The sequence below is a fragment of the Chlorocebus sabaeus genome, chromosome 2 (genome assembly GCF_047675955.1).
Source record: "Chlorocebus sabaeus isolate Y175 chromosome 2, mChlSab1.0.hap1, whole genome shotgun sequence".
NCBI classification, from domain to species: domain Eukaryota; kingdom Metazoa; phylum Chordata; class Mammalia; order Primates; family Cercopithecidae; genus Chlorocebus; species Chlorocebus sabaeus.
In genome coordinates this window covers 16,624,943-16,650,132 of record NC_132905.1, presented here as the reverse complement: position 1 = coordinate 16,650,132, position 25,190 = coordinate 16,624,943, and the positions used below count along the sequence as shown (strand labels likewise).

Sequence of the window (25,190 nt, the reverse complement as noted above, 5' to 3'; positions counted from 1 at the left end):
ATTTTCTTGCTTCAGCCTCCTGAGTAGCTGGAACTGCAGGCACCCGCCACCACACCCAGCTATTTTTAGTAGAGGTGGGGTTTAGCCATGTTGGCCAGGCTGGTCTTGAACTCCTGACCTCCGGTGATCTGCCCACCTTGGCCTCCCAAAGTGCTAGGATTACAGGCATGAGCCACTGCACCCAGCCCCGTTTTATATAACTTGAAATGTTCATATGATTTTCAACTTGCATTTGGTCTTTTCCTTTCATTATAGCTATAGATTAGCTGTAGTTGATTGTTACTAGTGAAATCTGTGGGCAGAGTTTTGATCAAAGATATTTATCACTTGATAAATAATCCCAATCGCAAAAGTGTTGGATTTTGATGTTAAATTTAACGCTAATATTATGCAGTCTTTAACCTGAAATTCATTTGGTGAACCAGTCTACTCTGTAGTACTTTGAAGATTATTGGGCAACAGCTGACTTTTCCCAATGACAGTGGTTCCCCTTTTCTATGATTTTAGGGAAGTGAAGAAGGTGATCCTGGGAGCAGTGCCAGCAGGAGCTTGGAAAGAACAATGGGTTTAATATGATTGTGGAATCCTTGCCCCTTTCCATGTTCAACAGTAAAAGAAAAACATGTTTATAATATTCAGTGGCTGTTTTTTGCCCTGTTGGTGTTTCCAAGCATTATATATTACATAGTTTGGATTTTCCTGTGTATCAACTCCTCTCCCCTAGTTTTATTCTTTGTTCTGGCCTTGAGGCACATCTTCTCAGACTAGCTATTAACAAGGCTTAATTTGATGTTTGATTTCCCCCCATGTCCTTTTAGGTCTCTGGTGATGAAGGTTTAAAATAAAACAAAAACCTAAAACTAAAACAGGGGCCGTGTTGTCCAAGATGGACTCAGACTCCTGAGCTCAAGCAATCCTCCTGCCTCAGCCTCCTGAGTAGCTGGCATTACAGGTGTGCGCTGCCATGCCTGGCCTGGTGATGCAGGTTTTAGTAATGTAGATCTCATCAGTAAACTGTTAATTCTACTAGAAAATTTAATGTTTCTGTCACCTTCTCAGATATCTAATGTTTCTGGAACTTGTCACATTTAGTTTTATGTCAGTATGATTTGGTTTTTGTATGTGTGATTGACTAAAATCTGCATTGTGAAAAGGGATAATCTTGTTTTTGATAAAGGAAAAAAAAATACTCTCCTAAGAAATCTGCTAGGATTGTTGCATTTGCAGAATCTTTTTTCCAGACAAGTTTAACTCACCAGCAAGTTTACTAATAGTTCCATACTTACAGGATCCTGGTATATAGTAGTACACCTTTCCAGGTTCCTGGTAGGCAAGCCAATCACTGTTCTGTGACTATTTGTCAATCTCTCTGGTTTAATTATACACTTCCTCGGAGGGGAGAATTTTGTACCTGGCTTGTCTTTATGTTAGTGAACTGAACTGGGTCTCTTTTCCTGTGTATGCAATGGAAAGCTGAACACTGAGCACCAAGTTTTTGTAGGAAGAAAAGTTTATTGCAAGGCTGCTGTGTAAGGAGACAGGCGTTGGGCTCAAATCTGCCTTTTTGAGCTAGAGTTTGGGTGCAGGTTTTATATTTGGAGAGTAATGAGGTGTGATCTGAGTGGATCCTACCGTGGGGTGATGTCAAGGCTTGATTTGGTTGGATCTTCTGTCTTGCCATGTGGTGTCTGCTCTTATTAATTCGCTGTTCCTCAGTTTGATCATTTAGATTCCACCCATGGTTGCATTCTTGGTTCATCTGGGCATGCTGACTTTACATGATCTTCCACCTGGGAGTCCAGCAGTTCAAATTTGGGTCCAAGGGTGCAGATTGGCAGGGTCAGCTTTCCTTTGAGAAGTATGAAAACCAGCACTGTAACACTGCAGTATTAATCTAGGCCCTCTCATCACCTTCTGCACTAGGCAGCAGTAATTGTTTCCTAGGTCTATTATTATTATTATTTTTTTATATTTATTTATTTATTTATTTATTTATTTATTTATTTATTTATTTATTTTGAAACGGCGTCTCTCTCTGTTGCCCAAGCTGGAGTGCAGTGGCACAATCTCGGCTCACTGCAAGTTCTGCCTCCGGGGTTCACGCCATTCTCCTGCCTCAGCCTCCCGAGTAGCTGGGACTACAGGCGCCCGCCACCGCGCCTGGCTATCCTAGGTCCATTATGCTACTGGATACTTTCTGACTCAAATTCCTTTCCTGGCCGGCCATGGTGGCTCATGCCTGTAATCCCAGCACTTTGGAAAGCTAAGGTGGGCAGATTGCTTGAGGTCAGGAGTTTGATACCAGCCTGGCCAATGTAGTGAAACCCTGTCTCTACAAAAATTAGCTGGGCATGGTGGCATGCACCTATAATCCCAGATACTCGGGAGGCTGAGGTAGGAGAATCGTTTAACCTGGGAGGCAGAGATTGCAGTGAACTGGGATCATGCCACTGCACTCCAGCCTGTGCAACAGAGTGAAACTCCATCCTCCACCCCCATCTCCCCCAAAAATCTTGTCCTTATCCCACCTCTCTTGTTCCTTAGGTGCTAACCCCACTCCATGACCTTCCTTCCTTTTTCCTAATTAAGGAAAAACCAGAACCATTTTAGAAGTGAAACCTGATTTAAAACAGGGCCAGAAGATCTTAGAAGTGCTTTACAGAAGTTCTGCCTACCTTTTCTCCCTTCATCTTACACGAATTAAATTGGATAACATAAAAATTCAAGTTAAAAAAACATCACATTCGATCGGGTATGGTGGCTCACACCTGTAATCCCAACACTTTTGGAGGCTGAGGCAGACGATCACTTGAGCTCAGGAGTTTGAGGCCAGCCCGGGCAACATGGTGAAACCCTGTCTCTACAAAAAATATAAAAATTAGCTGGGTATGATGGTGTGTGCCTGTAGTCCCAGATCCTTGGGTAGTTGATGTGGGAGTATTGTTTGAGCCTCGGAGGTCGAGGCTGAGGTGAGCCATGACCATGCCACCACACTCCAGCCAGCCAGGGCACAGAGTGAGATCCTGTCTAAAAAAGAAAAAGAAGAAAAAAAAGCTACAACTTTGGTGCGCAAAATTATTAAAAATATTAATTATATAAAATTACCTTCAGGCTGTGTGTATAAGTAACATAAATGAATTTTATGTTTAGAGTTGGGTTTCTTCTGCTTGCTATCTCAGTATGCATATTCAAATATTTAAAAACGCTGAAAAAAAAAAATCTGAGACACTTATGCTTCCAAGCGTTTTGCATAAGGGATAGTCACCCGGCACTACCTAGAGTTCTCTTTTTCCTTTGTGAGCCACATGTAATGTGCCTCCCATTCCATGCTCACTGATTTTCTCCCCTCTAATTTTAGTTTCAGAAGTACAGCAGACCTTTCCATAATGCAGCTAGATTGTGGGTGGCTCTCCCCATACACTGTCTGCAGACTACACTACGTGGAATGGCCATGGCTCTAATATGTATGTTACTTGTAACTTGTGAATATATCATTTTTCCTTTCCCCCATACCAACAGATCTACCAATTCCAGCATGAAAGCTATTAACTTTAGGCCATAATTATGGTTGTTATCTTGGTTCGATACCATTGGAATTAGTGGCAATCAGATTGTTGCTTTATTGTTAAATTTGGAAATTCATAAGGTAAAGTGAATGTTCTTACTGGCTCACTTATTTATCGCAGCAGAACCTGCATACCATTTCTTCAAGTGCAAAAGCCTGCTGTTTATATGTTCATGTGTTTTATTGCAGATTATTTTGAAGAACGGTTTCTCATTTCCCTGTTAATATTTTGTTTTGGTGGTCAAAATGCATCCTTTTATACAAGGCAAGAAAACATCTGAGCCGTTCCTCTGGCTCTTGCTTGTTTGCTTTATCCATCCCTCCCTCATCTGATAATTTTTGGACTAGGGCATTGAAACATTTGCTTCTGCCAGAGTATTAATATTGTCTTTATTCTCTGTTGAGCACTCATTTTGTACAAATGAATACCCCCACAAGGTCAGAGTACCCATCTGTTTTGATCACCTTTCAAGATCTGGTCTCCACCACCTCCACTTTGCATTATCCATTTTTACAGACTGACAGAGTATATATTATATATTGCCATGCCTGACTTTTATTTTAATTAATTAATTAATTAATTTTTGAAATGGAGTTTCGCTCTTGTTGTCCAGGCTGGAGTGCAATGGCATGGTCTTGGGTCACTGCAACCTCTGCTTCCCTGGTTCAGGCAATTCTCCTGCCTCAGCATCCCTGAGTAGCTGGACTATAGGCGCATGCCATCACGCCAAACCAAGTTTTTGTATTTTTAGAAGAGATGGGGTGTGTCACCATGTTGACTGGACTGGTCTCAAACTCCTGACCTCATGTGATCCACCCACCTCGGCCTCCCAAAGTGCTAGGATTACAGGCATGAGCCACTGTGCCTGGCCCTGACTTTTATTTTTAATTTCTTAATTTTTACTTTTTTTTGTGTGGAGATGGTGTCTTACTATGTTGCTCAGGCTGATCTTGAACTCCTGGCCTCAAGTGGTCCTCCCACCTCAGCCTTTCAAAGTTCTGGGATTATAGGCATGAGCCACTGCGCCTGACCCTATGCTTGACTTTTCAAACAGAAGTAGTGATTTTATGGGTACAGTAAGACAACTACTCAAATTTCTAGGAAGAGGTGTTGTACTTGATAGCTTTTGTTTGTTCCGTATGTCCAGGGAAGGGAAAAATGGGAAGACCTAATTTTTTTGAGAAAGAGTCTCGCTCTGTCATCCTGGCTGGAGTGCAGTGGCATAGTCTCAGGTCACTGCAACCTCTGCCTCCCAGGTTCAGATGATTCTCCTGCTTCAGCCTCCCAAATAGTTGGGATTACAGGCGCACACCACGTCGCCTGGCTAATTTCTGTATTTTTAGTAGAGTTGGGGTTTTGCCATGTTGGCCAGGCCAGCCTTGAACTCCTGACCTCAAGTGGTCTGCCTGCCTTGCTTCCCAAAGTGCTGGGATTACAGGCATGAGCCACCATGCCTGGCCGGAAGACTTAATTTGTGGGTGACTAATCATAATGCTTAAATGAAGAAAAGACAGTAAAATTCAATCCCTCTTCTTTTTTTTGTCCTCAGGATCAAAATATTTTCTGGACGGTGGACTCAGAGACCAATAAAAATAAACTGCTTGGACATCCTTAGACGGGTTAGCCAGGTAATTCAACTTGACTTTGATTTGATCCTTTGTAATTTTTTGTCTTCAACCTTCTGAAGATACTACCCTCCTCTTTAATATATGATTTAATTAAAACTTTATGCTTCATGTTTTTCTCTTTAATGATTATTAAATGAATGAACTTAGAGTACTTGAGTGAATACGTATTTATATACACTTGGCCCTTGAATGAGCTTAGAGTACTTGAGTGAATACATATGTATATATATACACTTGGCCCTTGAACAACTGAGGACTGGGGACACTGATTCAGTAGAAAATGTGCAGAACTTTTGACTCCCCCCAAACTTAACTACTAATAGCCTCCTCTTGCCTAGAAGCCTTGCTGATAATATAAACAGCTGATTAACACATATTTTGTATGTTACATGTATTATATCCTGTATTCCTATAATAAAGTAAGCTAGAGAAAAGAAAATGTTATTAAGAAAATCATGGCCGAGTGCGGTGGCTCATGTTTATAATCCTAGCACTTTGAGAGGCTGAGGTGGTTAGATCACCTGAGTCCAGGAGTTGGAGAACAGTCCGGGCAACACAGCGAAACCCCATCTCTACAGAAAATGCAAAAACTGGCCATAGTGGCCTGTGCCTTAGTCCCTGGCACTAGAGAGACTGAGGTGGGAGGACTGCCTGTGCCCATGAGGTTGAGGCTGCGCCTGAGCTGTGATTGTGCCACTGCACTCTAGCCTGAGCAACAGAATGAAACCCTGTATCCAAAAAGAAATAGAAAAAAAAGAAGAAAATTGTAAGGAGGCTGGGCATGTAGCTCACTCATTTGCTCACAACTATGATCCCAGCATTTTGGGGGTTGGACGCGGGAGGATCACTTGAGGCCAGGAGTTGGAGACCAGCCTAAACAACATAGCAACATCCCCAGTTCTACAAAACTCACACAGAATTAGCCAGCAAGGTGGTGTGCGCTTGTAGTTCTAGCTACCTTAGGAGGCTGAGGTGGGAGATTGCTTGATCTCAGGAATTTGTAGCTGCTATCAGCTATGATTGCACCACTACACTTCAGCATGAGCAACAGTATGAAACCTTGTCTCTAGAAAATAAGTTAATAAATAAATAATTAAAAATGAAAGTCATGGCCGGACATGGTAGCGCATGCCTGTAATCCCAGCACTTTGGGAGGCCAAGGTGGGTGGATCACCTGAGGTTAGGAGTTTGAGACCAGCCTGGCCACCCCTGGTCATTTTTGTAAAAATACAAAAATTAGCTGGGCGTGGTGGCGTGTGCCTGTAATCCCAGCTACTCGAAAAGCTGAGGGAGGAGAATCACTTGAACCTTGGAGGTGGAGGTTGTAGTGAGCTGAGATCATGCCACTGTACTCCAGCCTGGGCAACAGAGCGAGACTTCATCCCCCCCCCCCCCCAAAAAAAAAAGTCATAAGGAAGAGAAAATATATATATTATTCATTAAGTGGATCATGATAAAGGTCTTCATTCTTCTTGTGAGGTTGAGTAGGCTTGAGGAGGAGGAGAAAGAAGAGGAAATGTTGGTCCTACTGTCTTAGGCATGGCAGAAGTAGAGAAAAATCTGCATGTAACAGAACAAGTGCAATTCCAATGTGTCATACAAGGGGTGATGGTATTCGTATATATGTATATACATACATATACAAACATAATTTTGAGGGAAGAGAAGAAATTCTCCCTCCTTATGTGTGAATATTTTAATGGCATTTAGTCAAACATCTGAATTAGCCCCAACTTATATTTACTGTTTCACCTTGTGAAGACAAATTTCCCCAAATTGCTTGTGCGGCAAATAACATTTCATCTAACCCCTTTCTTAACATTTTTTTTTTTTTTTTTGAGACAGAGTCTCCCTCTGTCACCCAGGCTGGAGTGCAGTGGTGTGATCTCGGCTTACTGCAGCTTCTGCCTCCTGGGCAATTCTCATGCCTCAGCCTCCCAAGTAGCTGGGATTATAGGCGTGCACTGCCACATCCGCCTAAGTTTTGTATTTTTGGTAGAGATGAGATTTCACCATCTTGGCCAGGCTGAAACTCCTGGCCCCAAGTGATGTGCCTGCCTTGGCCTAAAGTGCTGGGATTATAGGCGTGAGCCACTGCTGTCTGGCCCCTTTTCTTAACTTTTAATATTATATCAGAATAGGAAAAATGAGAATAGAAAAAGCTGCCTGGTTGCCGAGAAAGCAATCATGCTTTGCTTAGCTAAATTTCTTTTAGTAATCTCGTCATTTTCTTGGTTAGCTAGGTTTGAAATCTGAGTTGTCTTTGAATCCCACCACACTCTGATACATTTGGTAAGCAGGCTTTATCTGGCTTTCTAGTTTCATATGTCCTGTATTTGTTGCACTTTCTGTTCCTAATTTTAGCTTCTGAGGCCAAGACCCCATAATTTCATGAGGGTGTTTGTCCTTGTCTCTACTGCTTCCTTGTCCACTCAAAGTTTTGCTAGATTTTCCTAAATTTATACTTCTAGCCAAGCTTATGTTGTGCTCTAAGTTTTGTGCTACCTTTCCTTGGCTTACAGAAAAAAAAAGTACAAACTCCCTTCTCTGACATTTCCAATGGTACTTTATCTGAGAATCTATCCAAGTTACCAGCCTTAGGTCTTGTAATTTCCCTATGAAATCCCTCAGTTAATTGTGATACATACCCATTCTTCTGAACATGGCAGAGAACTATCTCCACAGATTTCTTTTTTTGTTGTTGTTGTTGAGACAGAGTCTTGCCTTGTTACCCAGTTTGGAGTGCAGTGGTGCAATCTTGTTTCACTGCAGCCTCCACTTCCAGGTTCAAGCCTGCCTCAGCCTCCCGAGTAGCTGGGATTACAGGCACCCACCACCATGCCCAGCTAATTTTGTATTTTTAGTAGAGATGGGGTTTCACCATGTTGGCCAGGCTGGTCTTGAACTTCTGACCTTAGGTGATCTACCCGCCTTGGCATCCTAAAGTGCTGGGATTACAGGTGTGAACCACTGTGCTCGGCCAATTTTTTTAATTCCTTTTATTTGGAAGTATACATTTACAAAAGTTGCAAAAATATAGTGTAAAGAACATCTGGATATCCTTTATCCAGACTTACCCATTTGCTTTATTATTTGTATTTGTGCTGTCCTACTCTCTTTTCTCTTTCTGTACACATAAACACACAATTTTTTTTTTAACCATTTGAGGGTGAATTACATATATTATGCTTCTTTCCCCTAATACTTCTGTTGTATTCCTACAAATAGGGTAATTCTTTTATATAACCATGGTACAGTTAATAACTTCATAAATGGACATTGATGAAATCTATCGCCCATATTCCAGTTTTGTCAGTTGACCTAAGGAAGTCTCTTGTAGCATTTTCTATGCTTCCCGTATAGACTGCAGTCTGGGGTCAGGTTCTGCATTCAGTTATTATTTCTCTTTAGCCTCTCTTTTCCTGGGATATTTTCACAGCCTTTATCTCTTATGACATTGGCATTTTTGAGAACACAACCCTTCCCTAACCCCCTTACTCTCTTCAATGGAGATGTTCTTCATTTTATGTTGGTCTGAAATTTCCTTGTAATTAGATGAAGATGTTACATATTCTTGGCAGGAATACTACATCGTTAATGTGATACTCTGAGATGGAGTCATATGACGTCCATCTGTCCCTTATTGTGATGCAAATTTTGATCCCTTGGCCAAGGTGTTGCCAGATTTCTCCACTGTATGGTTTTTTCGCCCTCTCTTTTGCCAAGCAGTAAACAGCCTGTGGGGAAACAATGTAGATATTCTGATTCTTTTCACAGTTTCTTCTAGAATTAGCATTCATTGACTCTTGTCTGATCCAGCCTTTTATTGTGATGATTGCAAAATGGTCATTTTTTTCTTTCCAGCATTCTTTTCACATTACCTGTCAGCTCTTGGCTGTATTCCGTAATCAGTAGCCCTATGTATTGGTTATGGATTCATGAATTCCTATTTTTTGAATGGTTTATGATTCACTTACCCTGCTTAATTATTTTAGTGCTCAAATTGTCCTAGAAGTTTGGCTAGAGAAACTCCTGTAAGTGGGCCGCTGTGTCCTTGTGGGGAATAAAAGTTTTAGAGACCAGGATCTCTCTGAGTGCTAGGTGTGCTCACTAATTCTGGGCTGTTTTCTCATCTTGGCCTTTTTAGTGGATAGAGCTAGAAAATAATATGCATGCTTATACACATACACATACATATACATACTCATACAGTCATCCCTTCATACCTGAGGGTGACTGGGTCTAAGACCCTTTGTGTGCACCAAAATCTGTTGATGCTCAAGTTCTTTAAACTATAAAGGAGCAATTGTATTTGCATGTAACCCATGTTCAATTTCTTGTATGCTTTAAATCATCTCTAGATTACTTACAAGAATGTAACAGAGAGTAAATACTGTGTAGGTTATTGTTAAACTGTATTTTTTAATTTGTATTTTATTGTTGTATTGTTTTTTACAATTTATTTTTTGAGTATTTTTGATCCGTGGATGCAGAATCCATGGATACAGAGGGCCGACTGCACAAGTGTTCATTGAAACATTGATATACGTATTTTAGAAATCGTGAGTTTATATCAGTATGTACCTCTTTATTCCATGTCTACAGGGTTCTTTGTACCCCATTTTTTATTTTTATGTCCCTTCTTATTATGTGGTACGTTTACTCATTTGCCTAATCCTCTAATACATCTAAAACAATTTCAGAATTGGTTTTTTCATTTCACTACAATAAACAAACTGAAAATGAGTGGAGCATTTGTCTGTAATTCTTCTCCACCTCCCAATTTTACCCAAGACAGAGAGTAAATAGTTAAAATTTAAATTGCTTGGATTAGCCCTCCATACCCCTTCTCCACCCCACTTTTTTTTTTTTTTTTTTTGAGACAGTCTCGCTCTGTTGCTCAGGCTGGAGTGCAGTGGTGCCATCTTGGCTCACTGCAACCTCTGCCTTCTGGGTTCAAGCGATTCTTCTGCCTCAGCCTCCTGAGTAGCTGTGACTACAGGTGCGTGCCACCACACCCAGCTAATTTGTATATCTTTAATAGAGACAGGGTCTCACCACGTTGCCCAGGCTGGTCTCCAACTCCTGATGTCAGGCAATACGCCTGCCTCTGCCTCCCAAGGTGCTGGGATTACAGGAGTGAGCCACCACGCCCGACCTCCACCCCACTTTTACTTCCCACCTTACTTTCTGTATAATCTAGTTAAGGTATTCATTTGAAACAAAATTAAGTTCATTTACTTGTTTGCTTATGCTGCCTCTCATTCTGATTTCTATTTTTGTAATATATAGAATAATAACATGCTTTCAAAAGTCAGAATTATACAAAAGGCATACATTGCTTTTGTATCTCTTCCATGCCATTTTTCTTCAGTTTTCTTAGGTAACAAACGTAAATGTTTTCTGTCTTATCCTTCCTGTTTCTTTTTTTTGATGATATCTGTATGTTTTATTTATTTTTTATACAAAAGATAGCATACTATATATACTCTTTTGCACTTTGCTTTTTCCCCTACTTAACGGATATCTCCTGGAAATAATGCCCTGTCATGCCAAAGAGATCTTTCCCATTCATTTTAATTGTAGTAACATTTACAGAACATAAAATATACCTTTTTTTTTAAAGATAGAGTTTGGCTCTTGTCTCTCAGTCTGGAGTACAGTGGTACAATCTCGGCTCACTGCAACCTCTGCCTCCCAGGTTCAAGGGATTCTCCTGCCTCAGCCTCCCAAGTATCTGGGACTACAAGTGCCCAACATCATGCCCGTCTAATTTTTGTATTTTTTTTAGTAGAGACGGGTTTTCACCATGTTGGCCAGGCTGGTTTCAAACTCCTGACCTCAGGTGATCCACCTGCCTTGGCCTCCCAAAGTGTGTGGGTTACAGGTATAAGCCATTGCGCCCAGCCAGAGGACCAACTTTTGATTAAATTATAGATATCCAGTTCCAGAGCTATTTGTAAAAAAGATGTTCCTTTTTTCTTGGTTTGCTTTGGTAACTTGATTAATTGACCATATTTGCCAAAGTCTCAGGCCTCTATTCAGTGCCATCCTTATGCCCATATGTGTTGTCTGATTACAGGACTTTATTTATTTATTTATTTGAGACAGAGTCTCGCTCTGTCACTCAGGCTGAAGTGCAGTGGTGCACTCTGTCAGGTCACTGCAATCTCCGCCTCCCCGGTTCAGGTGTTTCTCCTGCCCCGGCCTCCCGAGTAGCTGGGATTACAGGTGCCTGCTACTATGCCCAGCTAATTTTTTTTTTAAAGTAGTGACGGGCTTTTGCCATGTTGTCCAGGTTGGTCTCAAACTCCTGGCTCAGGTGATCACCCTCCTTGACCTCCCAAAGTTCTGGGATTATAGGCATGAGCCACTGTGCCTGGCTGACTTGAACTTTTAATGTCTCTTTTATTTATTCTTTGATCCCGAAACTAGGAAGCAAATATAATACCCTCTCTACCAGATTTCACTTGGAATACTTATGAATTTGGATGAAGTCATCTCTTGTCCAGGTTCCCTAAATTTACTGAGTCATTGGCTGCTACTAAGTGACCTTCCATCTGTGAAGCTAGTTCCTGTAAACCAAGAACAGGTACCAGGCCCATAGGCATTGACTTCCTGTATAATATACAATCTTTGTTTTCTTTTTAAAAAAATTTTTTAATTTATAAGATGTTTATTGAAATTTTTTTGAGGAAGTGAGGCATCACTATATTGCCTAGGCTGGTCTTGAACTCCTGGGCTCAAATAATCCCCCTGTGTTGGTTTCCCAAAGTGTTGGTACTGGGATTACAGGTATGAGCCACTGTGTCCTGCCCTACTGTCTTTGTTATATTGCTGGACTTGTCATACCATTATATTATAATTATGTGACATTATATCATTATATCCTTCTTAATTATAACACATAGTATATGACCTTGATTGTACAACGATTTGTCCAGTCATTCTGGTAAATTTTATTTACCTTTGTCCTGATGGAATTTGATTAAGCATATGCAAATAACGTTAATAACATGAAAAATAGACTCAATTTTTACTTTATTTTAAGGCGGGGTCTTACTCTCTTGACCTACCTGGAGTGAGTGGTATGATCGTGGCTCATTGCAGTCTTGAATTCCTGGGCTCAAGCAGTCCTGCCTCAGCCTCCTGAGTAGCTAGGACTACAGGCATGTGCCGCCACACTCAAATGCCATTTAAAAATTTTCCTACAAAAACATAACATATTAAATTGTGAGCTAGAGGTAGATGAAGAAGAAAGGAAAAGGGCTTCCTCATATAGCCATCAGAAAACAGAATATTAAAAAATAACACCAGCTTGGGCAATATAGTGAGACCCCGTCTCTACAAAAATAAAAAATAAAAACATTAACTGGGCATGGTGGCACATGCCTGTGGTCCCAGCTGCTGGGGAAGCTGAGGTGGGAGGATCACTTGACCCTGGGAGGCTGATGCCTCAGTGAGCCGTGATTGCATCATTGCACTCCATCCTGGGCAAGAGACCAAGACCCTGCCTCAAAACAAAGCAAAAAACGGCTGGGCATGGTGGCTCGTGCCTGTAATCCCAGCACTTTGGGAGGCTGAGCTCAGCAGGTAAATCACCTGAGGTCAGGAGTTCAAGACCAGCCTGACCAACATGGGGAAATCCCCAACATAAAAATTAGCCGGGGATGGTGGCGGGTGCCTGTAATCCCAGCTACTCGGGAGGCTGAGGCACAAGAATCACTTGAACCCGGGAGGCAGAGGCTGCAGTGAGTTGAGATCTCACCATTGTACTCCAGCCTGGGAAATAGAGTAAGATTGTGTCTCAAGACAAAAAACAAAAAATCAAAAGAAAAAAACCATAGTGTGAAACAAATCACTGGTTAAATTTCTCTCACTAGTTCATTTAGTCCTGTGCAGTTAATTCTGTTTTTCTTAGTCTTATTCTGTAGTCACTTTTAAGTTGTCTGCGTGGATGTATAAGATACCCAGACATTTTGTCCTTTAGTATAGTTTTAAAACTTAAAAATGTTAGTAATTCATTGTCCGGAGTGTTTCATAAATTATCAATATTTAAAGGTACTTTGTATAGTCTTTTCCATGAGAATCTTTGACTGTCCTTTGAAGACAAATTATAGCATACGCGTCCTCAAAGGAAGACAGAGAGTAGCAGAAGCCGTCACCCATTTGACAGTAAGACATTTCTGGTACTCTTCCTTCATCTTTATAGATGTGCCTTTTTATCTGATGCCCCTTTCCCTTTGGCCTGAAGGATATAATTTCATTTCCAGAATTATTTATCACTAATTGTCTCAACTTTTATTTATCTGAAAATGTCTCTTTCACTCTATTTTTGAAGGTTTGGTTCACTGGATAGAAAACTCTGGGTTGATGATTTTTTTTATTTCAGCAGTTTAAAGATGTTGTTCTGTTGTGTTGTAACCACCCCCCGCCCCTTTTTTTGAAGAGGTGATTTTTAATCTTGTTCTCAGTATGTGTGGTCTTTTTTTGTTGTGGATACTTTTAAGATTTTCTTTTTATGTTTGGTTTAAAATAGTTTGACTATGTATTTAGGTCTAGTTTTCTTTGTATTTATCCTGCATGGTATTCTTTGAGCTTCTTGGATTTGTAAATTTGTGTTTTCATCAAATATGGAAAGTTTTGGCCATTCTTCAAGTATTTTTTCTGCTTCAATTTAATTCTCCTTCCTCTGGGACTCCAGTCATACTTGTTAGGCCATTTGATTTGCTTTTTTTTTTGACGTGGAGTTTCGTTCTTGTTCCCCGGGCTGGAGTGCAATGGTGCTCTCTCAGCTCACTGCAACCTCTGCCTCATGGGTTCAAGTGATTCTCCTGCCTCAGCCTCCTGAGTAGCTGGGATTACAGGTGCTTGCTACCACACCTGGCTAATTTTTTTTTGTATTTTTAGTAGAGATGGGGTTTCGCCATGTTGGCCAGGCTGGTCTTGAACCCCTGACCTCAGGTGATCCCCCTGCCTCAGCCTCCCAGAGTGCTCGGATTAGAAGTGTGAGCCACCATGCCCAGCTGACCATTTGATATTTTTATAAGTCCTTAAGGTTCTACCCATTTTTCTTCAATCTTTTTTCTTTCTCTTCTTCAAATTGGATAATTCTTTTGATATCCCTTCAAGTTCGGTGACTTTCTCTGCCAACTCAATTTCTAAGCACTATTCAACAATGAAATACTTTTACCTCTTGTTTCATTCTTACAGCCCTGTGTTGGGGTTTGATAGAGGCTTCAGAAAAGGTAACAGGTTTATTAAAGTTATATACCTAGTTTGTGGCAAAACTGAAATTAGAACCTAACTCGATTATTTACAAACTACAGACCATTTTCTTTCCATAATTCAGTGAACTTTATCTTCTAATAAGTTGCTGTCATTTAAAATGTTCATACTGTTACTGGTGTGAGTGGTGGTCCTGGTAGGGGATGCTACTTAATTAACAACATTGTCGAATTGCAGAAAATTGAAGTTCTTCTCATTTAAAAAATGGTTTTCAGTTGAAGAATTTAAGTATCCTGAAATCAGTAATACCTTGAACTAACTTTTTAGATGACATTCCTCCAGCAGTGAAAGTATGTCTGTGCTTACCCAACAGAAAAATTTAATTCTAATGACAGACTGTTTTTTTGAGACAGAGTTTTGCTCTTGTTGCCCAGGCTGGAGTGCAATGGTGTGATCTCCTGTCACTACAACCTCTGCCTCCCAGGTTCAAGTGATTTTCCTGCCTCAGCCTCCCAAGTAGCTGGGTTTACAGGCGCCTGCCACCACGTCCCTGCTAATTTTTTGTATATTGTAGAAATGGGGTTTTACCATGTTGGCCAGACTGGTTTTGACCTCCTGACCTCAGGCGATCCACCCGCCTCGGCCTCTCAAAGTGCTGGGACTACAGGCATGAGTCACTGTACCCGGCCACCACAGACGTTTTAAAATCAAGACTTTGGAATCCCAGACTGCAGTATCATTCATTGTCTTGGAAATTAACTCTTTGGAGTACCTCCTCTTGAGTTGATGGATTTAACTTCATGAAAAATTTTAAAACCAGTTTTTGTGTCATGTTAGTTAAAATAAGAACATTACAAAGTTTGGTAAAGGAATGAAAGCATTACTAAGCCAGGATAATTATCAAGTGCCTTTATATAAACATTTTCCTAAAATTCTAATTTCTAAAGTTCTGTTATAACCTTATTAGAGAATTAGTATGGAAAAAGAATTACTGGCATAAGAATGACATTGTTAGTTGTAATAACTATTTATATTTCTCCTTCAGTTTATTTTGAAATTAAATTTCTAAAGTTTAAAGATAAACATTTTAATCATAAATTCTGCATTCATGCCTTCTAATTAAAATATGAACAAAAATCATAGAAATCTTATAAAGCAATGATTGCTTAAAAACTAAACAACTTAAGTGAATTGTTTTTAGGTTTGTATTGTCTTATGTATAAAAATCAACATTTGTTAATTTTGCCTTGGATATAACACCTCTCATATTTAAAGCCAGAAAACACATGTTGCCAGATGGGAACTAGAAAGAGTAGTAGTCTTATCTTGGCATCATTTTCCTCATAATGACCAGTTCACTTGTTTTACACATAATCTCAGGTTCTTTCCAGCTTTAGTTTTCTACGATTGATGTATCAGATTCTACATTACAGAACCTTTTAGTTATCTGGTAACTGCTACTCCACCACTCAAGATGCATGATAACCAGTCAGATAGAAGATGAAAGTCTTGGCTGGGCGCAGTGGCTCGTGCCTGTAATCCTAGCACTTTGGGAAGCCTAGGTGGGCAGATCACTTGAGGTCAGGAATTCGAAACCAGCTTGGCTAACATGGTGAGACCCCGTCTCTACTAAAAATACAAAAAAATTAGCCTGGAGTGTTGGCAGGCACCTGTAATCCCAGCTACTCAGGAGGCTGAGGCAGGAGAATCACTTGAAACCTGGGAGGCAGAGTTTGCAGTGAGTGGAGATTGTGTCACTGCACTCCAAGCTGGGCAACAGAGGGAGACTCTGTCTCAAAAAAAAAAAAAAAAAAAAAAAAGAGAAGATAAAGGTCTTTATAACATGACGATATCGCTGGGCATGGTGGCTCACGCCTGTAATCCCAGCACTTTGGAAGGCTGAGGCGGGCGGAACACCTGACTTTTTCTTTGAGACAGAGTTTTGCTGTTGTTGCCCAGTCTGGAGCACAGTGGTGCGATGTCAGCTCACTGCAACCTCTGCCTTCGGAGTTCAAGCGATTCTCCTGCCTCAGCTTCCTGAGTAGCTGGGATTACAGGCGCCTGCCACCACACCTGGGTAATTTTTGTATTTTTAGTAGATTAAGGATTTTGCCATGCTGGCCAGGCTGGTCTTGATCTCCTGACCTCAGACAATCCGCCTGCCTCAGCCTCCCAAAGTGTAAGATGTGCCTTTTTATCTGATGCCCCTTTCCCTTTGGCCTGAAGGATATAATTTCATTTCCAGAATTGTGTATCACTAATTGTCTCAACTTTTATTTATCTGAAAATGTCTCTCTTTCACTCTATTTTTGAAGGTTTGGTTCAAAACCTTTAAACTGACTTATTTTAGGCCGGGCGCAGTGACTCATGCCTGTAATACCAGCACTTTGGGAGGCCGAGATGGGCGGATCACGAGGTCAGGAGATCGAGACCATCCTGGTTAACACGATGAAGCCCCATCTCTACTAAAATACAAAAAAAAAAATTAGCCGGGCGAGGTGGCGGGGGCGCCTGTAGTCCCAGCTACTTGGAGGCTGAGGCAGGAGAATGGAGTGAACCCGGGAGGCAGAGCTTGCAGTGAGCCGAGATCGCACCACTGCACTCCAGCCTGGGAAACAGAGCGAGACTCTGCCTCAAAAAAAACACAAAAAAACTGACTTATTTTAATTTTAATTTTATTTTAAGACCGAGTCTCACTGTGTTGCCCTAGTTGGAGTGCAGTGGCGCCATCTTGGCTCACAGCAACCTCCGCCTGCCGGGTTCAAGGGATCCTCCTGCTTCAACTTCCCGAGTAGCTGGGACTACAGGCGTGTACCACCATGCCCAGCTAATTTTTTATTTTTAGTAGAGACGGTGTTTCACCATGTTGGCCAGGCTGGTCTCAAACTCCTGACCTCAGGTGGTCTGCCTGCCTCGGCCTCCCAAAGTGTGCTGGAGTTACAGGAGTGAGCCACCACGTCCGGCCTTAAAATGATTTTTTAAAGGAGATGTCTATAGGGATAGGTCAGGAATCTACAGTCCTTGGCTGGTGATTACTTGCAAAGGACCGTGATTTATAACTGTTTGAAAATTTTTTAGACTGGTGGGAGCTTCCAGTTGGTGTGGCTGGAAAACAGTGATTTATTGTTGGGAAGTCCAGTAAGGCCAGTTCTATCCAAACTGTTAGAATAGCTGTAAGTGATGTGGCTTTACTGAGATTCCATGAAAAAAGTAAAATATTTGATGCCATGACATAAGGCTTTTTTTTTTAAATTTTTTTATTTTTTGGTGGGACTGGTTAAAAGCTTGGCTCTGAAGTTAGAATGACTTGGATTTAATTTCTAGCTCCACCACTTACTAGATGTATGACTTTGGGTTGAGTTTACCTTTCTATTTCTCAGTGTTTTCCAGTGAAGTAGGGATAATGTTGAAGTGTACTTTCATCTACTCACTGTTCTTCGTTTCATAGGGCTGTGAGGAGGATTAAATGGGAGTAATAAGTGGAATGCATTTATCACAATACCTCATTCAGATGTTAGATCAAGTATTTGTTCACATAGTGATTTTTTACTTTAAACACTAAAATTCTGCATTATTTTATATAAATAAAGAGTATATATTATTTGAATTATGAAGTATACTTTGAAGGCTACTCTTGAACCCACTACTGGAACTGAAGAATGGGACGGTCAGTTCGTTCAGTGTACCTGCTCCCTGAATCTTTCTCCCTGAAGTCATCCTGCTTCTATCCTTGAAGTCACAGCTGTCTTTGAGTTAATAATTAACTTTATTTTAAAAACTTTGAAAAAGTCTCATTTGGATGTGCCCTTGAACAATGTTTAGTTTTTTTTTGTTTTATTAGTTTTAAAAAAATAAAATGGATGTAATGTGGTGGCTTTATAAATTGTAAGATCCAGCCATGTTGTGTATAATTCATTTTTACGACCACTGTATTGTATTATTTTGCGTGGCTTCATTAGAATTCATTTTTCACATCTGCAGTTGTTAAACATTAGATTTTCGTCTAGCTTTTGAAGTGTGAACAGCATTGCAATGATCATTTTTTGTATCTTGTTTAAAATATTTTTATTGCTGTAAAGTTTTAAAACCTTGATTTTAACTGCTAATATATTTACTTTCAGTGTAGTGGTACTACTTTAGAAAAAGTAAATTTTCTTTCTTTTTTTAAATTTTAGACAGGATCTCACACTGTCACTCAGGCTGAACTGCAGTGGCATGATCTTGGCTTACCGCAGTCTCTGCCGCCCGGGCTCAAGCGATCCTCCCATTTCAGCCTCTCGAGTAGCTGGGACTACAGGCACTTGCCACCGCACTTGGCTAATTAATATTTTTATATTTTTGGTAGAGATGGGGATTTCGCCATGTTGCCCAGGGTGGTCTTGAACTGAGCTCAAGCAATCCACCTGCCTCGGCCTCCTAAAGTGCTGGGATTACAGGTGTGAGGCACCATGCTAAGCCAAAAGTAAATTTTCTTAGTGAAATGTTTTATACGTTGTTTCTTGTTTTATTAGCTATTTCATACCACTTTTTATTTATCATAGGATTAGCAATAAGCACTGTAATTTTTCTTAAGTACTTGATTTCAAAAAAACTTTATTAAAGCATAATATACATACAAAACATTTACCAACCTTACATTTACAATTTAATAAGTTTTGACAAATGTAACCATCACCACAGTCATGATATGAAACATTTCTACCACTCTCTAAAGTTCTTTGTGCCTCTGTGCAATCAGTCATCTCCACTGGTCCCTAGCAACCAGAAGAAACCTCCAGCTGGTCTGCTTTATGTCACTACTGTTTTACCTTTTCTAAAATTTCATATGAATAGTATTTCCTTTTTGTGTGCGTTACACCTTTTATAATTGTCCCACCATTCTTGGATATTCTTTTCTTTTTCATTTTCTCTTTCTTTTTCAATTTTGGGAGTTTGTATTGATCTTAAGGCTCACTGTTCTCCATTCCTATGTTTGGTCTACTGATGACCCCATCAAAGGCATTTTGCATTTCTGTTAGTGTTTTTGATTCTAACCTGTCCTTTTTTTTTTTTTTTTTTTTTTTGAGGTGGAGTCTCACTCTGTCGCCTAGGCTGAAGTGCAGTGGCGTGATCTTGGCTCACTGCAGGCTTCACCTCCCTGGTTCATGCCGTTCTCCTGCCTCAGCCTCCCGAGTAGCTGGGATTACGGTACTCGCCACCATGCCCAGCTACTTTTTGTGTTTTTAGTAGAGACAGGGTCTCTCCATGTTGTCCAGGCTGGTCTTGAACTCCTGACCTCAGGTGATCCACCCGCCTTGGCCTCCCAAAGTGCTGGGGTTACAGGCATAAGCCACTGCTCCTGGCCTAACCTTCCCTTTTGATTCCTCCTTAGAGTTTTCATTTCTCTGCTTACGTTACCCATCTCTTCTTGCGTGTTGTCTGCTTTCACCATTAGAGCCCGTTAATATATTAATCATAGTTAAGATTCCATGATTGGTTTTTAGATTTTTAGAATAAATGTTTTTAAAGAACCTGGCTTTGGCTGGGCGCGGTAGCTCATGCCTGTAATCCCAGCACTTTGGGAGGCTGCGGTAGGCGGATCACGAGGTCAGGAGATCGAGACCATCCTGGCTAACACAGTGAAACCCCGTCTTCACTAAAAAATACAAAAAAATTAGCTGGGCGTGGTGGCAGGCTCCTGTAGTCCCAGCTACTCGGGAGACTGAGGCAAGAGAATGGCATGAACCTGGGAGGTAGAACTTGCAGTGAGCCAAGATCGTGCCACTGTACTCCAGCCTGGGCAACAGAGCGAGACTCCGTCTCAAAAAAAAGAAAAAAAGAGAACCTGGCTTCTTTACTGTTTGCTAGAGAACTTTGGAAGCATCATTGGCATATATTATCAAGCCTGTTTTATTTTATTTTATTTTGAGATGGAGTTTCGCTCTGTCACCCAGGCTGGAGTGCAGTGGCATAATCTCGGTTCACTGCAACCTCCACCTCCTGAGTTCAAGTGATTCTCCTGCCTCAGCCTCCTGAGTAGCTGGGATTGCAGGTGCACGCCACCATGCCTGGTTAATTTTTGTGTTTTTGGTAGAGACAGAGTTTCACCGTGTTGGCCAAGCTGGTCTCGAACCCTTGACCTCAAGTGATCCTCCCACCTTGGCCTCCCAAAGTGCTGGGATTACAAGCATGAGCCACCACACCTGGCTGAAACCTATTTTTTTATTAGTGCTCATGATTTCTCATTTAAGAATATACATAATCACACAACTTATACACAAATATTCATAGCAAGAGTATTCGTAATAGCAGAACAACAACTTAAATTTCCATCAGCTGATAAGTGGATAAATAAAATGTGGTGTATCCATACAGTGAAGTATTAGCCAGAAATAAAAAGCAATGAAGTACAGTCATGTAGCATGTAACAGTGAATGTTTCAGTCACTGAAGAATTAGGACCATGTATATGACAGTGGTTCCATAAGATTATAATACTGTATTTTTACTGTACCTTTTCTATATTTAGATATGCTTAGATACACAAATACCATTGTGTTACACTTGTCTGCAGTATTCAGTATGTTAATATGCAGTATAGTTTTGTTGCCTAGGAGCTGTAGGCTATACTGTATAGCCTAGATTTAGGCTGTATTATCTAGGTTTGTTAAGGGACACTCTGTGATGTTTGCATAATGATGAAATGGGCTAAAGACATATTTCTCCTAAAGTATCCCTGTCACTAAGCTAGGCATGACTGAACCAATATGTGCTACAATGTCGATGTATTTGAAAACACTATGCTAAGTATAAGAAGCCAGTCACAAAGAACTAGATATTGTGTTATGCCATTTATATTAAATGTCCTGAATAGGTAAATCCATAAAGACAAAAATACGTAAGTGGTTGCCAAGCGCAGGGGTGAATGGGTGGAAGATTGGGTTATATGAGGTTGAGCGGGTGGGAATGGGAGCAGGGGGTAGTAACAGCTGAGGGATGTTGAGGTCTTTTTGGAATAATGAAAATGTTCTAAAATTGATTACAGTGAGAGTTACACAACTTTGAAATATACTAAAAGCCAGTCGTGCACTTTAAGCATATGATATGTGAATTATATCTCAGTAAAGCTGTTAAAGAATCTAGCTGATGTACGCAAAACTGCTAAGAGCACTATGATGTCATAAAGAAATTTTACAGAAAAATATTGTTACTTTCCTCATGACACTGATCTCAAAATGCTTCGTATCTCAAATGTTGTTAGATTTCAAAAATAACATGTTAATTGCACTCACTTCAAGTTTTAAAGAACCTTATTCAGTCTTTTTATAGAGGTCATCCTTTAATTATACAGTTAATTTGAATTCCAGCAGCATATATTTTTCATTTGTCAAGAAAGTTTACATTGAAAAGATTGTATTCTTAAAAAGACCATGCCCGATCCATCTCCACTTTCCTATTTGTCCACTAAACATTTGTGAGATACTTATGGCTATATTGCGCAATGCCTCCAGAAATCAATTTTTGCTCTCAAGTTTATAACTACAGTTTTAGAAAAATTCACCAAAAAATTCATAATCGTGGTAGATCTGCTGTTTAGGACTAGTTAAGTGCAGTAGTTACAAGTAGAAAAGCTCCAATTATTTTACTTGAGATGATCTGATGGCTAATTCTCTCACTTCCTTTGTATATACTTTTTAAACTTTTAAGAATGTCATCTTCTATGGCAGGAAGACTGCTGACTAGTGATACTGTATTTAAAATGTGGAGGTAACTTGTTTTTATGGTAGTATGTAGGAGATTATTAATGCATATATATATTATTTTATTTTATTTTATTTTTTACTTTTTTGAGATGGAATCTCACTCTATTGCCAGGCTGGAGTGCAGTGGTACGATCTTAGGTCACTGCAACCTCTGCCTCCTGGGTTTAGGTGATTCTCCTTCCTCAGCCTCCCGAGTAGCTGGGATTACCAGCATGCACCATCACACCTGGCTAATTTTTGTATTTTTAGTAGAGACAGAGTTTTACTGTGTTGGCCAGACCGGTCTCGAACTCCTGACCTCAGACAGTCTCCCCGCCTCAGCCTCCCAAACTGGTGGGATTACGGGCGTGAGCCACCGCACCTGGCCGCATTTATAATTTTAAAAGCTTAAATGTCTTTTTTTTTGTCAGGGGTGTGGGGGGAGGGTTGGGGAAGATGGAGTCTCAGTCTGTCACCCAGGCTCTAGTGCAGTGGTGTGATCTTGGCTCACTCCAGCCTCCACCGCCCAAGCTCAGTCCTCCCACCTAAGCCACCCAAGTAGCTGGAACTACAGGTGTACACCACCACACCTAGCTAATTTTTTGTATTTTTGGTAGAGATGGGGTTTTGCCATGTTGCCCAGTCTGATTTCGAACTCCTAGGCTCAAGCTATCTGCCCTCCTTGGCCTCCCAAAGTGTTGGGATTATGGGCATGAGCCACTGTGCCCGGCAAAAAAAAAAAAAAAAAAAAAAAAAAAAGAATTCAAAAATTCTATCTTGAATTTAGTGTTGCTCATATGACAACTTACTGTAAAAGGTAATTTATTTTGAGTATAGGTCACATACTCTACAGGGGATGCTTTCAAAAGACAATTCCTATTGATAGTTGTATTTTATTATTAAAGTCAAAGAATGTCTTAGTCTGTTTTCTGGTGTTCTGTTCTAGTGTTCTGGTGTTCTGGGGTTAGAAACTAAGTAGTTTATAAAAGAAAGAGGTTTATTTAGCACACGATTCTGGAATCTGGGAGGTCTGAGATCTGGTCAGCTTCCGGTGAGGGCTTTGTGCCATGTCGTAACACCACGGTGGAGAAGTGGAAGGGGAAGCAGACATGTGCAAAGTTACCAACACAAGACGGGGTCTCACTTTATAACAACCCACTCTTTAGTCCAAACCTGTGGGAGCAAGAACTCAAGGGAGTGAGAAAGGCATTAATTCATCTTAATGACTTAATTGCCTCTTAAAGGCACCACTTCCGAATACCACAACATCGGGGGCCAAGCCTCAACATGAATTTTGTGGAGATAAACTATATTCAAACCATAGCAAAGACCAAAGGTTACGGTGGTTTACTTTCTGCTAAGCTTTCAGATACAGACATGAAAATCGTTAGATTGGTAATAATATAGCTTTATAGTACTTAATTTGTAACTTAGTTAAGAAATAGAATTGGCCTAAATATCAGCTCAATAATCTAATAAAAGGTGAACTGCTGTACAAATAGTCCAGTTTGTATCACTGTTATAAATAACCCTGTCTCTCATGTGCCAAACTTTTAGAGTAATTGCCTTCTTACGATTTTGTCTGTTTCCAAAAACTTCTAATTAGAGTATGCTTTTGAATCTGTGTAATGTTTAACATATAAAGCCTGCATTATTTAGAAGTTGATACTGAAAACCTTTAAACTTCTGACCTCAAATAGAATTTGCTTATGTATAACCATTACATGCAGCTGGTAGGTTCAAAATTGCCTTTTCTGGGTCTCTGCTCTGTGAAAAACAGTATGTATTGGACATGAGTACATGACAGCTGACATTTATCAAGGATAACAGGGGGAGCCATATTCATTTTCACATTTTAAAGCAACTTTGAAAGCTTTGCATGTGCACACATGCTCAACATATGTTCCTAAGCTTTAAATATATTTTCCATCATGTATTGCTTGTCATTAATACAAAAAACTAAGTGTAAATCTTTAGTGAGCTCAATATATTAAACTTATGTGAGTACACAAGCACTTGGAAGATCAGCAGTGTAGGCTACTTAATTCATTTACATGGAATTTATCTTTTATAGTTTCTGTGCTATTACAAATAATGTAACACATTCCAGATAGCCCTTTTGTTATATAATGTTGCTTGATTTGGCCCTTCTTTAATTTCATTACCATAAAATTTTGTCCTATTGTAGAAAACTAAATTGTAGAAATTAACTTTTTTTCTAAGCCAACTATTAGTATATTGCTGTTCTCTTTGCAAAGCTATTTATAGTGCTGTTTTACTGGAGGGTGACATAAATAGAATTGGAATGGCATAATTGTTAGTCTGGGTTCTTAGCCTTTAAAAATTTTCTTTAAATTGTGATAATTTAAAAAGAATTGTAGAAAAAAACTGTAAAGCTCATAATGTTGCCAACTTGTTAATTAAAATAACACCTTTTGTGGTTGGTATCGGTTTCAGATACTGTGACCATTTGATATATTGATATGCAGATCACGTTGACTTGCTGCAAGGTAACAGGAGACATGCTTTGACTTCAGAAGATAAATTGGCCATGCACAGCTGTAATCCTACTGTCTTTTCATTTCCAGACATGATTCAGTAGTTTAAGGCTTTGATTCCTAAGTGCTGAGAAGAAAGTTGAAATTTATTTTTGTGTATGATAATTTTTACTTAGGTTTTTGATAAGTCTAGTTTGTGGTGTGAAGGTACCATCTAAACTGTTGGTGTTTCCATAAGTAGCTCTCTCTTAATTTTATTTGAAATATGAGAAGCCTGAGTTTCTTTCCATTTTCCTTTTGGCGGTTGGAAAGGAAGCCATCTTATTAAGAGTGATGAATAGTGAAGAGACTTTTTTTAGGCTAAATTGCCAGTGTCTTTACATAAAAAAAAATTGCAGAGCGATCAGTTATGAACGTTAACATGATTTTTTGAGGAAGAAGTAATCCTTAGTGACTTGTAACCAAAATGCCTTTCCTAATAAGAGTTCCGTTTCTACAAATTCTTTTGACAAAGAAATGTATGATATCCGAGAGATTTTTAGAAAACATT

At 40.0% G+C, this 25,190-nt stretch overlaps 1 protein-coding gene across 5 annotated transcripts in view; it reads left to right on the top strand.

Annotated features, from left to right (window-relative positions):
• The window catches only part of NCOA3 (nuclear receptor coactivator 3), a 154,368-nt gene that overhangs the window by 78,472 nt on the left and 50,706 nt on the right, over positions 1 to 25,190 (top strand). For all 5 annotated transcript variants that reach the window (XM_008014754.3, XM_008014728.3, XM_073006036.1 and 2 more), the window contains one exon: positions 5,116 to 5,194. The gene's annotated coding sequence lies outside the window, so the exon portion shown is untranslated. The remainder of the gene's footprint in view (positions 1 to 5,115; positions 5,195 to 25,190) is intronic.